The following is a 15328-nucleotide window of genomic DNA, read 5'->3' as shown; positions in this document are numbered from 1 at the left end:
TCACCCCCCTCCTTCTTTCCCAGGCTCCTTCTTTCTCCCTCTCCCTCCGAGAAGAAAACAAACAAGCGGAGCCTCACATACGGAGAAAAAAGAAAGAAGAGAAGAGAAAAAAGACCCGGAGCCCCCAAATCGGAAAGCCGAGGAGGAGGAGGAGGAGGAGGAGGAGGGAAAAGAAGCAGCGATCCAGCGGCGAAGGCAATCCCGGGCAAAGTTCCTGCGCTTCCCTCTTGCTCCTGTCGCTGCTTTCCAGGGAAGGGGATCGCCTTGGCTCCGAAAGGGGCCTCCAGGGGTTTCTTTTCCCTTCTTCCCCGATCAAAAGTCTCCGGCTTCCTCAACTGAGCGCCAACTTGAGAAGGAAAGAAAACGCCACGGAAAAGAAGAAAAAGAGAGAGGGACTGGAGGGAGCCAGGAGCCGCTTTGCTCCCCTTCCTTTCTGCTCCTGAGCCTCTGGCTGCAACCCCGGGAGCCAAGGAGGGAAGCCGGGAGGAGGGGTTGCGTATGTGGTGTGTGTGTGAGTGGTTGTGTGTGTGTGTGTGAGAGAGAGAGAGAGAGTAAAAGGGAGGAGGAGGAGGAGGAGGAAAGGCTGCCGGCGGCGGGAAGGTAATCCTCGCCTGCAGCACTCTTTCCTGAAGGGAGCAGTTGTGATATCGCAAAGGAAAAATGGCAATGACTTGTTTGTGGTTTCGGAGAGGGATCGCTTTGGCTCTCCTCGGAGGCTGAGAGAGTGTGACTGGACACAAGAAGTCCCACTTATGGAATTCTGGACAGAAGTCCCGACCTAGAGAGTCCTCCCCCCTTGCTTTGGGGTTGAAAGGGGGCCAAAAAGGGGGGAGAGAGAAATAGGATGTGGGAAATTATCAGCAGGTGAGCAGACAGGAATATAAGAGAGAGAGAGAGAGAGAGAGAGATGAGTGGTATGTGTATGTAGATATTTATCTACATATATATATATATAGAGAGAATATGAGTGTGTGTGTATGTATATCTGAGTGTGTGTGTGTGTGTGTGTGTGTGTGTAACTATATATGTATGTGTGTGCCAACCTGCTTTCTAATTTGGCGGGGGAGAGTCTGTTTGTTGTGTGAGAAAGAAGGAGACAAAGGTCTCTGGAGCTCCTTGCAGCTGCCGGCTTTCGGTCTTTCAAGGCTGCCTTTCCTCTCCTTCGCCTTCCCGCCTCCTGTTGTTGTTGTTGTTGTTGGGGTCCTTCAGAGGGGGTTTGCCATGGCCTTCCTGGGAGGCTGAGAGAGAGTGTGACTGGCCCAGGGTCCCCCTCTGTCAAGGCGCTTGCATTCCTGGGATTGAACCCAAGAAAGAAAGAAAGATCAGCCGGTGGCCAGAGGCATCTCTCTCTCTCTCTCTCTCTCTCTCTCTCTCTCTCTCTCTATGAAGGGCGCCAACCTGCTTTCCAACTTGGAGGGAAGGAGACGGAGGAGGACCTGGGAGGACGACGGAAGGCGCTTTTAACTTGAAAAGCAAAGGACGGTCCTCGGAGGGGGCGGGGCGAGTCTAGGCCCCACCCCTCCCCCAAAGGCCCTCCTCCTCCTCAAAAGCCCAGATGATGATGACGATGGTGATGATGCCACTGGTGCCCTTTGGAAAACATCCCAGAAACCTGATGTCTTCTCAAGTCAACTTCGCTTTAGGAATCCATCCACACTGGAGAAATAACCCGGTTTGGCACTGCTTTGACTCTTTGGCTCTTTGCTATGGAATTCTGGGAGTTGGAGTTTGTTGTAGGCCCAGAATTCCTTAGCAAAGAGCCAGACAAAGAGTCAAAGCTGTGCCAAACCGGGTTATTTCTCCAGTGTGGATGCAGCCCATCCTCTTTCTTTCTCCTCACCCTCCCGCAGGGCGTCCTCTTTTACCCCCGGACGTGTCCTCCATTTCAGCCTTCTCTCCAGCAGCGATTCCAAAACGTCCTCCGTTTTGAGCATCCCTAAGCAGCATGAGTTTTGTACATCAATGTGCAGAGTGACAAGGAGTCCTCCTTTTCCAGGACGTGCCCTCAGTGTCTTCTGTCCAGGAGGGATTCCCAAAACAGCCTCCCTTTTGAATGACTGCTAAAAAGCATGTGTTTCTGTTGATATGCGGGGGTGACCAGACGTCCTCCTTTTCCAGGAGACGTCCTACAATTTGAAACTTTCTGTCCAGGAGGGATTCCAGCATGTCCATGCTTCTGAGCATCACTCAGAAGCATGAGTGTCCATTGACAGACCAGGTGTCCTCCTTTTCAACCCTTCTGTCCAGGAGGGATTCCAAAATGTCCTCCCTTTTGAGCATCACTCAGAAGCATGAGTGTCCATTGACCGGGTTATTTCTACCTTGTGGATGCAGCTAGGAGAGTGAATAAGAGAGACACTGCATATGTGAATACACCTGCTCTCTTTTTCTCCCTCTTTGCTGCAAATCCTCCTCGACAAGACGGAGATTGAAGCCACACATGTCGCTGTTGGATTTGGAGAACCCACAAGTCAAACCAAAAAACTCTCCAGAAGATGGGAGAGACCCCATTCTTCTTCATAGATGGGTCCTGTGTTAGAATGGGGTGCTTTATTTCCCTTGATGCCCGAACCCAGGCCTATGACGCTTGCCTTCTCATTGGTTTTCCCACCTTGACAAAGGATCTGAACAGACAGGCCAAAGTAAATCTGCTTCGGGTCACTTTGGAGGTATGCTGTTTAAATGATGCATGCATGCTAAGAGGCCGGAAGCCACGCCAAAGGCACACTCCTGTCCTATGGACTGGAGCACAGCTTCTGGCCTCTAAAGATGTGTGTGTCATTTAAGCAGCATACCTCCAAAGTGACCCAAAGCAGCTTTATTTTGGCCTGTCTGTTCAGGCCCTTGGATAGTAACTCCCACAGTCTTTCATCCCCCATAACCACTGACCAAGCTGGCTGGGGAGATTTGGGAAATGAATTTCCCTAAGCTCTAGTGTAGGTTAAGCCATTTGTTTTTATTTCTCTCTCTCTCTCTCCAGAATGGTACAATGGACCCATTGTGTCCTCTGGGGTTTGGTTCCAGGCCTGCAAAGCCCAGAATTCCATAGCCTGGAGCCATGGTAGTAAAATGATGCCCCTTCTATAAAATGGCAAAAATCGATGTTTGCTTTCTGGAATTTATATATATATATATATATATATATATATATATTTGCAATATTGTCAAGCTTTGGATAGATGTATCTGTGGATAAAGAATCCCTGGGTGTGGAGAGCTGAGTATACCTGGAAGCTTAACTACGCTTTAAGATATGGAGACCAAATCACATTATTTTTGTGTATATTTCTGTCAAGCTGGCTGGGGATGGAAGGGCTCCCCTATGATCTGGCAATCCCTCTGATCTCCTTGTTTGTTCAGCAGATCAGGAAGATGCACCTTCCTTGGATAACCCTCTTTTGCTCCCCTTATGCACCTGCATTTTATATTCCACACTGGAGTCAGAGGAGGAAATAGTATTAAATCAAAATGTCCTCAAGGAACAAATGCTTAATTTTCACATCTACACTGAGATTTTCTTAAAGCTCCCCTTTAAAAAAAAAGAAGAAGAAGAAAGCAAGAAAGGTAGGAAGGAAGAAAAGAAAGAAAGGGCAAAGATATGCAGACAATGTAACCAAGGCTGTTAAAATATTAATCAAGAAGTGCCTTGCCTTACAGAAACTGATGAAGCAGAATAGCTCAGTTAAGTTTTTACTCTCTCTACCCAACCCAAATACATTTCCTGAAATAATTGAACTCCCATCAGCCAGTCCCTGTCTTAAAATAGCGCTGTAAAACATTATTTTTCTCCCAGTGCATGAAACGGATTTGAGCTACCTGCAAGTAATGGGGAATATATATTTCAGCTGCACAGAAACCGGGTGGAGGGAAATGGGTCTGTTATTAGGAGTGTTTATTCTTTGAGCTGAACTCTTAGCATTGAAGGAATTGATTGCTATTTTGATCATTGTGCAACTGAGTCACTAGAGGCATGTTACAGACAGAATTTTCCTTTTTAAAAAAATCTAGTTCTACTGCAAGCGGCAGTTCATCTCTCTTTGTGCACAAAGTCACAAACTATGGGACACTTGAGGTCAAGTTAGGGCCTTTACTGGCCTTTTTGGACTCTTCCGGCATGTCTGTATCGATTCCATATCCGTCTATAAGTGGGAAGGTTTTATCAACAAGGTCCCAGCGGAGAAGGATGGCTTCCTTGTAAACTGCACAAGCAAGGACATTCAGTCCAGCCAAGGCCAACCCCAGTTGATTGCTGCCTGAGGCTAACAAAACATCCCACCATATTCCACATACAGAATAAGAATTGTATCTGTTAGCCATAGTGCATTTTTCTGAATGTTGGTGTGTGTGGTATTCCATATCACTCCAGATGTACTCTGTAGATGACCCCATTGCCATCTGATAGGCAGGTCATACCAAGGTCACCTGGAAAATCCCATCCCAAGACAGGAAGGCAGTTTGGGAGTTGCAAATGGGATCATCATCACCTCCAATAATCAGAAGAATGGGCGATGTTTGTCTAGATTGTCTCACTTGATGAGCCAGCTATCAACGTAATTCCTCTCCCATTTCCTTTCATTGTTGTCAGACTGGATTACCTCCCCCAAATAATCATTGTCCAGAGGATAAAACACCTTTGCCCAGGGCTAGTTTTTGCTCTTAAAAACTCCTGGAAAACTCCCCTCAGCACAGCGAGCTAGTTTTGGAAGTTCATGGGGACACTTTGTCACCATGGCCTCTGAATTAGCTCTAGGCCCGTCATTCACTCAGCACATGTATCTCTGTTAGTTCTGCCTCCACCCTGATTTCCTGAGCCTTGAATGAATGAGTGTGTGATAGTGAATTGTTTTGTTTTTGTTTTTTCTTCTAAATAAAATATTGGAGAAGCCTGCCTCTGCTTCATTTCTTAATTCCCCAGTCCCTTGGTATACAGACGGGAACAATTTCACATGGTCCTTGTAGTCAGCCCCCTCTCAAATTTGAGCTACTTAAAAATTCCCCTCCACAGATTTGGCTACAATCTTATGTCACTGCTGGTGAAGGGACTGTATATTGTGCTTCACCGGCATTGTAGGAAAGGTAAGACAATGGATTAAAACCATAGCATTGTCATCCAGTACTTCATCACTGACTCACTTCAGGCATTTGCTGCCTGAGGTAGATTCCTAACTTTGCCTAATGGCAGAGCTGGCCTTGAGCCCAGCCCCTTGCCTGCATTTACATTCTCAGCTTTGGAGGGAATCATCTCTTTTTCTTGCTCACACTTTAATAATTCCTTGTATACTTTTATCATTTTGTGAGGAGAGGGCAGCTATTCACATGCCATGGGAGAATAGACATGAGTATGTGCAACCTTATGGTAGAGTTGTCGGAGCCTGCGAAACCTGGATTTACTGGTTCTCCAGAGTGACGTGCCCACCCTGATCCTGCCAAGAGACTAAATGAAATGACTACCTCATGCACTAGTTACTGAGTATCATTGAAGGGCATCAGATTGTTATGTGCCAAATAGCACTTTAGAGTGAAATCATCTCAATTTTCTGCTTTGGATATCAAAATCACTTGAGCTGGCCTTGCAGGATGATGATGCATATTAGTTTGCAGGGGATATTTGCTTTCAGTGACTCTGCAACAAAATTATTGAAGTCCCTTTAGTGGGGCGGGAGAGGGAGAAAATTTTGCACAAGGGGCTGAAGAGACAAATTTTGTTATTGTTTTTAATGAGTCATTTATATGGGACTTCAGAATTATTTCTTGTTTCCATTAATATCGAGCATTTCTTTTGTGGCAGACTATGCAGCGTTCCCAGACTGAGTCAGAAAATCTGGGATGGCCCGTCCTCTAAACAAGTTGGGAGTTTCTTCAAAATGGCAGTGCATGAACTGCCATGCTGACAAAACTCAAAGTCAGTGCCAGCCCTACCATTAGGCAGAATGGGGCAGACCCCCTCAAGCAGCTGGTGCTGGGAGTGGACAGCAGTGGCAGCTTCTTGGCTGGCCTCCCTCCTGGATGCTAAAAGCTGTTCTTTTTTGCTGCACAATTTTTCCTGGGATTCCTCAAGTTAACCTGATGCCTTATATATATTGGTATTTGCCATCGCTAGTACTGAAGTGAGGTTGAACCGCCAGTCTAGCAGACTTGTATGCGTGGAATTGGGAAGACAAAGTTTGCCATCCTGTCTTCCTTTTTTCCCCCAGAACTGAAAGTCACTTCTGCTTTGATAAAAAGACCTCCTTGACTCTAAAACAGGTTGAGGAGATGCCTCAAAGTGGCCATTTGCACCATACTAGAGGAGGGTGGTTCAGCTGGAACACAGCAGCCACTTTACCAAAAAGATAAATTCTAAAATATGTCCCCCAAAGTCCTCTAGGGGGTATGTGTGGCAATATTTTCATATCCCCTACCCAAGTATGTCTTAGGCCCAAGGAGGCCTTCTTTTACTATAGGAAGTGGACCAGGAACCAACGTCTGGTTCATTTCTTGTTAGAAAAAAGGTCTATCTTGGACCAGAAACAGGCTGAAGGAGCCTTTTTTTAAAAAAAAAATGTTTTTTTTAAATGATGAAATTTCCCTCATGTCATCTAGAAGGCATAGCTATAAAGGGCATTGTACAGCATAAAATGCCCAAAAAATGCAAAAGAGAGAGAGAGAGATGAAAATTTGAGGGGCTTGCAGGGCCACATCTACCCCCCTCTACTCCTTTGGGCATACAGTTAGTCAGTTTATGCCCCAAACGATTGGGAGCAGAGGGATGTAGTCTCCCAGATCTCTTGCTCTTGGGAGGTGCCCATCTCTGCCTTATAGTCTTTATGGCCCTTGTAACCTTTATCCATTTAGAAGAAGGCCATACCATGGCACTGTAGGCCAGCTAATGACTTGACTGGCTGTCCTCTGTGCTCTGTGACAACACATATGAGTTACAGCAGTGATTGGAAAATTATCTGTTTGGACCATACCTCCCAGAATCTCCCAGTGAGCATGGGAGCTCTATCACAGAAAAGTAACTTTTCCAAGCTTCCAGTTTATAGAAATATGAAAAGACATGTTGGAATACAGGACATTACTCCAAGCTGTTCATTGGAAAATTGCTCTATAGCTTTTCCTTAGTCACATATATATAGCAGCACCACTACCAGCAGCAGCAGCAGCAGCAGCAGCAGCAGCAGCAGCAGCTGTATTATATAGTTATCAGCAATTTTATGAAAGGCGTCACACTACATCATTAAAGAATGTAGCTGCCTTAACAATCACACCCATTAATACATCACAGCACACAATGGACCACCTGCTATGAGGTGTCACCACCATCAGTCTCTCTGCTTCATCTCATTGGAATCGGAAAGCATAGTGTAAAGGAGATGCGATATCCAGGGTGAGGGGAAAATGTATTTGTAAAGGGTAGGCTGGCAGGTATTGATCTACTATATGAACAAGAATCATTTCCAGAGCTGTGGCGAGTTATAGCGCAGCCAAGGGCTGGTTACTAATTCATGCTCTAACAAATAAGCAGTTAACAGATATAGCTGCTAATTAGTAAGCAGTTATTTCCATTATAAATGGCATTCAGCCATGGAAAAGAGCAGTTAGCTTACATCAGCAGCTGTGGGGAGGGGAGCATGAGCTGACAGAACAGCTCCTTCAAAATGACCAATTTCCTATCCGTGTAGGAGGTAGAGCTGAGAAAGCTTGAAACTGGGCCCCTATCCTTTGATAAACAAAGCTGTCACAGAACTAAAACAATTCACAAAAGGCCATGTCTTAAGATATTTAATGTACTACGCTTGCAGGTATTTTTCAATAAAAGATAGTGATTTCCTCATAAGGGAGGGAAGATTATAAATTCTAATGTACCTGTAAAATCAGGGCCAGTCCTATCATTAGGTAAAATGAAGTGACTGCTGCAAGTAGCAGATCTTGGGTGTTATAAAAAGGCAGCAAACTGTTTAATCCATTATTATACTTTTACTGCCAAGGAAAATTGCTTGTAGGATTTTCTGACTCATGTGCTGAAATGACTTAGTGGGCATTAGATGTGATGCACCTTGCCTTGCTGGCGGGGGAGAGAAATGTCACTTATTGCTCCTACCTTCTCCTGTCTTCCTTGAGCAGGCTGTTAGAGCAATAACTTGGTGTAAAACATTCTTGCAACCCAGTCCCAATGATGTTAATTCAGAACTACGGCATGAGGGTTTCAATGGGATTTAACTTCCCTATGATTTTAGCCCCATTGGCACAAAATGGACACCATTGTGTCTCCCTTTAGCAGTGACAAAGCAACATGTTTTGTGATACACGAGCCCAGCAGGAGATAGACAATATCCTAACCAGGTTAATTAGAGTGTGTATAAAGTGAGTCTTGGAATCAGAATCCACATTAGGCAGCATCCCAGGACATTTTGCTGCCCGAAGGTAAGGATAAGATCTCTCCTCCACCTCCATCCCTAACCAGAAGCTGACTATATTATTATTATTATTATTATTATTATTATTAAACTTTATTTCTAAAGCGCTGTTGAATATGAATATTCACAGAAATCGTGTAAAACCTAGTGAAGTCCAAAAAGAGACTATGTCACAAAGCATTAGAATTTTAATGCTAAAACATTTATCTTTCTATCAAAAAAAGGGTACTTGGAATATAGAGAGCCTGACTCTCTGTAAATCTCACTGCTATTAGTAACGTGGGAACTATTTTTTTTATGGCTCAAAATGGATAAATTGTTCCAATTTTGCTGTATTTAAACTATTGTCTCTGGTCTTTTCATTATAATTCTTATCTATGGCCTTGCTGCTGTGAACAAGTTATGGACCTGTGTGAATTATGCAAAAGGGGTAAATATACCAATATTAATTGAGGTATTTTAAAAGTAATTTGTTTTGGCAGCATTTGTGTGTCAGTTCATGAATATCTACGTATTTTGGTCTCAAGGACAAAAAAGAGAGTGAAAAAGGAATTTAAAGGCTATATGTACTTGGAGCAATCAAAGCTTTATATTAAATCATATGAATATTTCAGCCAGAGGTATCTGTGTATTCACCCTGAAGAGAAATAAAAATATCATGTGGACATGCTTCTTTATGACTGCACAATGTCTCTTAAAAAGCACATGCAGTGTTCATAATACACCTGTACATTTCCTCCAAACATTAATGAAATAAAAATGTACAAGGTACTGGTCTGTTTGCAGATATTCTAGAATGTGTAAAATGACTACATTTGCTGGTAAGTAAGCTATGAATTATTTGCTCTGGTCTATCACTTTGTAACACTTGTTAAATATTATCTCAGTGTTCCTGTTTCAAAGTGAGACATTTCATATAATTTTTCCAGCATCATTTTCTGACACAGGTACAGTATATGGAAATCATAATTCTCCCTGTTTAACAGGTAACAAACTAAAAAGAGGTTACCATTGCTCCTATCTGTGTACAAATTATGTACAGGAACTCCCAATTTTGTACAAAGAACCATCCCAGCCAGATTTCCAGTTAGGAATCAGTGCTGTTTGGATTAAAATCCACTTCTCTATTTTTAAAATGTATACTTTCTAACACGTTTTTATATGGTGAAGGTATATACTGTGTGGAACAGATGTGGTGTTCCAAGAGGAAAAAAACATAGACACACATGCGTGCACATACACACAATATTATATATATTTTCTTTCCACATTGTCACCAAGTAAAAGACAGCTGATGAACTGGAAGGTGCCAAGGTCTGGTTACTATACTATTAATTTTTTTGTGCTGATGTTTCCAAGCTATAACCTGGGGCACTCCATCATTCTCTTCGTTTCTCAGTGACAGCTGAATGAAGCTGTTATCTGTGTGCCCAAGCCATCTCTTCATCTGACATTTCCATCACCTGTCTCTAGTATATTCCCCTCTCAGCATTATTCCCAAGATTCTGTCAGGTCACTCTTAAGTCTCATAGCCTTCCTCTTCTTTTGCATTTTCCATATAGGCACAAACCCAAAACACAATTTAAAATAATGAGAAGCACTTAACACCAGAGTCCAAAAGCTGGTAGAAGATGAGGAAAGGGAAGGATATGTACATGTATGGATGTATAGAAGTATCTGTAGTGTCACAGTAAAAGTATGAGCTAAGAAGACACAGTAAAGTGTGAGAAGTCTAGGCGGGATACAGACGGGCAAAAAGGGGTGTATTCATGACGTCATGAAGGTAGAGCCTTCAGACGGGCCTTACCTGAATGCCGCCATGAACACGCCCCCCGCACGCCCCAAGCGGGAAGAAGCGGCATTAAAAAGGTGCTGCTTTTCTCCGCTTCTTTTCCGTTTGATGCGCAGCTGCGCAGCTCCGTCTGTAAGCTGCTGCACCGGTACGCCAGAATTGCTACGCCGCTAATTTAAGTTGCCCATTTAAAAGCTCCGTGTCTGCTGCGTCGCATAATGAGTCGGGGTCCTGGAACATGTGCAGTTTGCAGTCAGGCTTTAATTGCAGCGTCAGCTGCCATGCAGGTGTGGAAGCTGCAGCACAACTGCAGCGCATTTTAAGACTCGTAACCCTAACCCTAACCCTAACCCTAACCCTAACCCTAGAGCAACATGTATGCATGCGCTGCTTGGAAAGTTTGGACTTTAAAGTGAGCCCCTACACACATTCCTGTGCCATTTTCACCTAACAATAAAAACCGCTAAAACTGTAAATATTTACATATGTACAAGGGAGGTGATGGGGGATGGCAGGGGGACAGCGGTGGCAGCGGCGACAGCTGTGGCTGTGCATTGCAGATTCAGCAAGAGCACGGGGACCAAAGGAGAGGAGGCATCCATGATGCTGGTGACACTGGCAACGTGCAAGCGGACAAGGATGCCAACACCAGCTGATCACCAGCTGGCAGGAGACCACCATTGTTCTTGGGCAGGGCGAGGGAAAAAGTTTTAAAGGGGCTTGGGCGCTTTAAATGTGCACATAAGCTTTCTGCCGCCGCTGCTTAGCGCTGCAGCTGCACAGCTGTGCATCCGCCAGCCGGCAAAGGGAAAAAAAAGCCCCGTTTTTGGCCGCCTGTGAGGAAGCTGCCTCTCTCTTTGCAGCGTCCTCCGAGGCGGCGGTTTGGAAACTGCGGGTCCGAAACGGACCCAGGTGAGGCGTCTTCACTGCCCCCCATGTGGAAGCCCCATCTCCTGAGCCACACCCCCAGGGCGGGCGGTCTGGAGGCTCCGTATTCAGCAGAATACACCTCCAAGACGTCTTCCCCTGCCCGTCTGTATCCCGCCCTAAAAAACTAGTGTGTGAGGAAGAGAAGTAAAGACAAAAGGCACATATTAAACTAGTAGGGTTATCCCTAATTTGGTAATGTGAGGCAGCTGGCTTAGGCAGCAGATGTCCTAAAAAGCCAGGACATGTTTAGGTGTGGTACAGACCACCCCTTTGGGGCAACCTGCACCCACCCCTTTTGGTATCCATAGAAGGTCCTAGAATCAAACCCCAGTGGAGACCAATGGCCCATTGTATTTTGATATCTTCATTGTCTACTTTAAAATTAAGTAAATTAGCTATGGTAATTTTTTTTCATGTTCAACTATGCCTTTCACTTTCTTTCTTGACTTTCTTTAATAGTTGTTCCAAGACTTTCCTATTATCTGCTGGGAATATGGCATCGTATGCAAATCTTTAAATGTTTTAAGATGTCCTGTTTTGGTGTGTGATCAGTTTCCTTCAAAATTCCAGCACATAATCTTCCAGTTTCTTTTTCTTCTGCCTCAGTAATTGGGGTGTCAACTTGGACTATGGTTGTATTAATAGTTTTTCTCTGATGTCTTGTTGACATTATTCTGTCAGATTTAGCATTATATCCCTGACATTGTTTGCTACATCTCTCCTAACTATTAATGCAACCCCTTTTCTTCTTAGATTTTCATTTAATTGAAAATGACCTATTGGTATTCCTGTCTCTTTTATCTTACTAAGCACAGGTGTCGCAACCTTTCTTGTTTTACAGTGTCTAACCTTTCCTTGATTCATGTTTCTTGTGTGTATGTTAGCTAACAAAATGTTTGTCACACACCAACTCTTTTAAGCTTGTCATTGTTTCTGTCTGCTAAAAATTGATATAATGCCAGGTTATTGCACAGTATCAGAACACACCTCAAGAGTCTGTGGGTTGTAACATCTCAAAGAGTAACTGTATTTTTTTAAAATAAAAAAGTAGACGCTTTTGTACTTCCTAAGAGGCATTAGTGAACAATCAGAGAGGGTAGACACATAGCTGACTTCCTAGTCTTCCTAGTTATAACTCTTAAAGTAATTAAGCTCAAAACACAACAAACTTAACACAATATCAAGATGTCACAACTCCACTCAGATCTTTAAAAAATTATCAAAACTCACTGTTTATCAGTGTTTGTTTTTAGGATAAAATCTGTTATTCTCTTAAATTGGAAAAAATTACACACACACACACACATAAATAGTCTCAGTCCCGTAAATAATTAAAATCCCACAAATGTTGATGCTGTTTATGTAGTGACTAAAAGATATCCCCAAATTGGAAGAAAATGGTCATTGTCTCAGTAAAACATGTTGAAGATTTAATTTAATATTATAGAGATTCTTGGTTTACTAATTCAGAGTTCTTTATGAAGGGTAATTTAAGTTTTCTAAGGCTTCCGCCTTTGGTAAGGAAACAAAAATATTTAAATATCAAAAATGTCAAAGTCAAGCCTATTACGGTCTAGCTTTAAATTAGCAGAGTAGCAGAAATGTGCTCTTGTTTAACTATGCTTCCCTAAGAACTGAGACTGACTCCAAAAATACAAGTAGCTTGTAGTTACTGATGGCTTTAATCTATATTTACATAGAAGCTATATCCTAATCTAGCTAGTGAATAGTTTGGGTAAAAAGAAATCTTTATTTCACCCTCATTCCAAATAATGTTAGGAGAGGAGGGAAACTGAATACATGCAGCTCAATTGAAAACCTTTGAGAGAGAAAATCTGTTAGTCTCAAAGGGAGAGTGACATAAGCCACATGGTGAATTTGAATAAGAGAGAAAGAGGAGGGTTTGCATGCAGGAAATCCTCATCTATCTAAGGAGAGGGAAAGAGAATGTAAAAATTTTCCAACACTTTACAACTCTGCACGCTATTAGGCCTAAAAGAAACCTTGCAGTTTGTTGCTCCAAAGTTGATTGATAAGAATTGATAAGAACTAACAATACAAACCTGGCTCACCAAGATGGTTGGGGGCCAGCTGGCTCAACAGTAGCTCAGCTAAAGCTGTACTGAATCCAAATATTTCCCTGTTTAGAGATTTTGTAATTATTTAAGATTACTTTCACCAAAGTTTATGCTATCGTATTGATTTTTCCCCTCAGCTGGGAGATATTTGGATCTGGCACAATTTAGCTCGTCTTACTCCACTTCTTTGCCCCCTTTTTGGTTCTTCTGCTAGCTGATCCATCTGTTGAGATGAACTTGAAAAAAGGCTTATGCCAGTGGAAGGCCAGCAGAAGGCCAACAGGCAGAAGAGAATTTTGCCGGTTCCTAAACTCCTTTATTTTACTTTATTTATCTTCCATCTTTCTTCCAAATGGGATCCAAGGTGGCTGACATATCTTTGACTTAGGACTGCTTTCTAAATACTGCAGTTCTTATTCAAAGGATGTGCTGACTAAAGGAGGTAAAGAACATGTAGAAGCCATTCATATTGGCTGTATCAGGCTTTGGCTGGCTGAACTGCTTGTATGCCAACGTAATCTTTTATCCTCTGCTTGGTGATCAACTGGCAGAGAGATCTCCTGGTATAACTGCTCCACCAGCTGAGATCAACATGCATAAAAACTAAATGGGGTGATGGAGAAGGGGCAGAACAAGGGAGTTACAGAGTTATAGCATTTTAAAACCTACTTCAGGCCAGTGGCACAGCCACTGTGCCAGTGCAAAGTTATTCCAGGGCCAGGGCCATCCTAAATAATTCTCTATGCTGAGAAGAGTTTTGTTTCAACACAACTTCATTTGCCTTAGTGTTGCCCCAGCTGACCTTCATTCTCAGTCTTGGTGAGGCAAGATTATGCTCTAAGTAATTGTTTGTGGACCATAAGACTTTTTGAAGCAGAGTATAAACACACCAATATTGGCATTTGGGAACAAAGCTTCAAAAATCATGGAATTTGTAGCATGACACAAAACTGAGATAGGACACTACTTATTTTAAACTGGATGCAAGCCACCTTGGGTCCTGTGCAAGGATATAAATAAAATAAAATAATTAGTCAATAATTGTTCTTGTACAACACCCACTTTGACACATGGTGGTGGGATTGTGTCCTCCTTTGAGGCATGAGGCTTGGTAGCACTGCTGTTGGTAGAATCTGCTACGTCAGACAGGGTTTTGCTAAAGAACCACATTAAATGTGCCAAATAGCTCCTGAGTAGCAGCAACAGTGACACTTGCTGCAGTTCTCTGAGAGACAAAGGCTCTGGCACTTTAGCTAACTCTTGGTAGTACTGCACAGAAGAAGGTATTTTGAATGTCTTTTAGCATAGAAATCCTATGATGAAGCAATCCAGAATGAAACAAGGTGATGCTGGAAGATGAGAATCCCAGATCAAAAGTCACTCAACCTGGGAAAGAGAAGGGGACAAATACAGGTGTGTCTGATTTGATACAACTGGACTCAATTATAAAGGACCCTCAGCTGCTGACATGCTCAGAGGTTAAATACTCAGAGATATTATAAACCCTTATCATAGGAAAATTAGTTCATCCATGCTAATGGAACCATGCAGTTTCTGAAGGTTATACACAATTCATCTCTTATTCTACGCAAAATTCACACATGGTTATTCTACAGTGAAAAATGCATTTTCTGTGTAGAAGCAGAGTTTTCCTGTAGAAAATAATGTATAAATATTCATTCCTGCTGTGGCTGCCCCCATGTCTCCTGCCATGGGAGGCTTGGCTCTTCTTACTGGCTCTTGCTACTTCAATAAATGGAGTCAAACAGCATGGCCCTCTCCTCTTATCGCCTTTGCCTCCAGCCCCATCTCCTGTTCCACTTGCTCCCCAGGATCTTCCACTCCATCCCCTCCCTCCTGTTCAGTCTCCTGTTTTCCCCACCTGTCTTCACCTTCTGACCCTCACCTCTCAGGAGAATCCTCCAATCCAGTTTCCCCTATGTCTAACCCACAACACCCTGATCCTGCCTCCTCCGCCTGGCTATATCTTCACAGAAAATGTTATTTTTTGCACAGAAGAAAGCTTTAATTGGGGATTTGTTCTGAACAACATTCACATGTGATTGTTTTGTGAAGATGACAGCTTGAACTAGGCTTAATGTGGCAGATTTTAAAATCAAAAGACTATAC

The sequence above is a fragment of the Sceloporus occidentalis genome, unplaced genomic scaffold (assembly GCF_023333645.1).
Source record: "Sceloporus occidentalis isolate IW3139 unplaced genomic scaffold, rSceOcc1.0.p SCAF_6, whole genome shotgun sequence".
Lineage (NCBI taxonomy): Eukaryota > Metazoa > Chordata > Lepidosauria > Squamata > Phrynosomatidae > Sceloporus > Sceloporus occidentalis.
The sequence above is the reverse complement of the archived record's forward strand: the minus strand, read 5'-3'. Positions refer to the sequence as shown.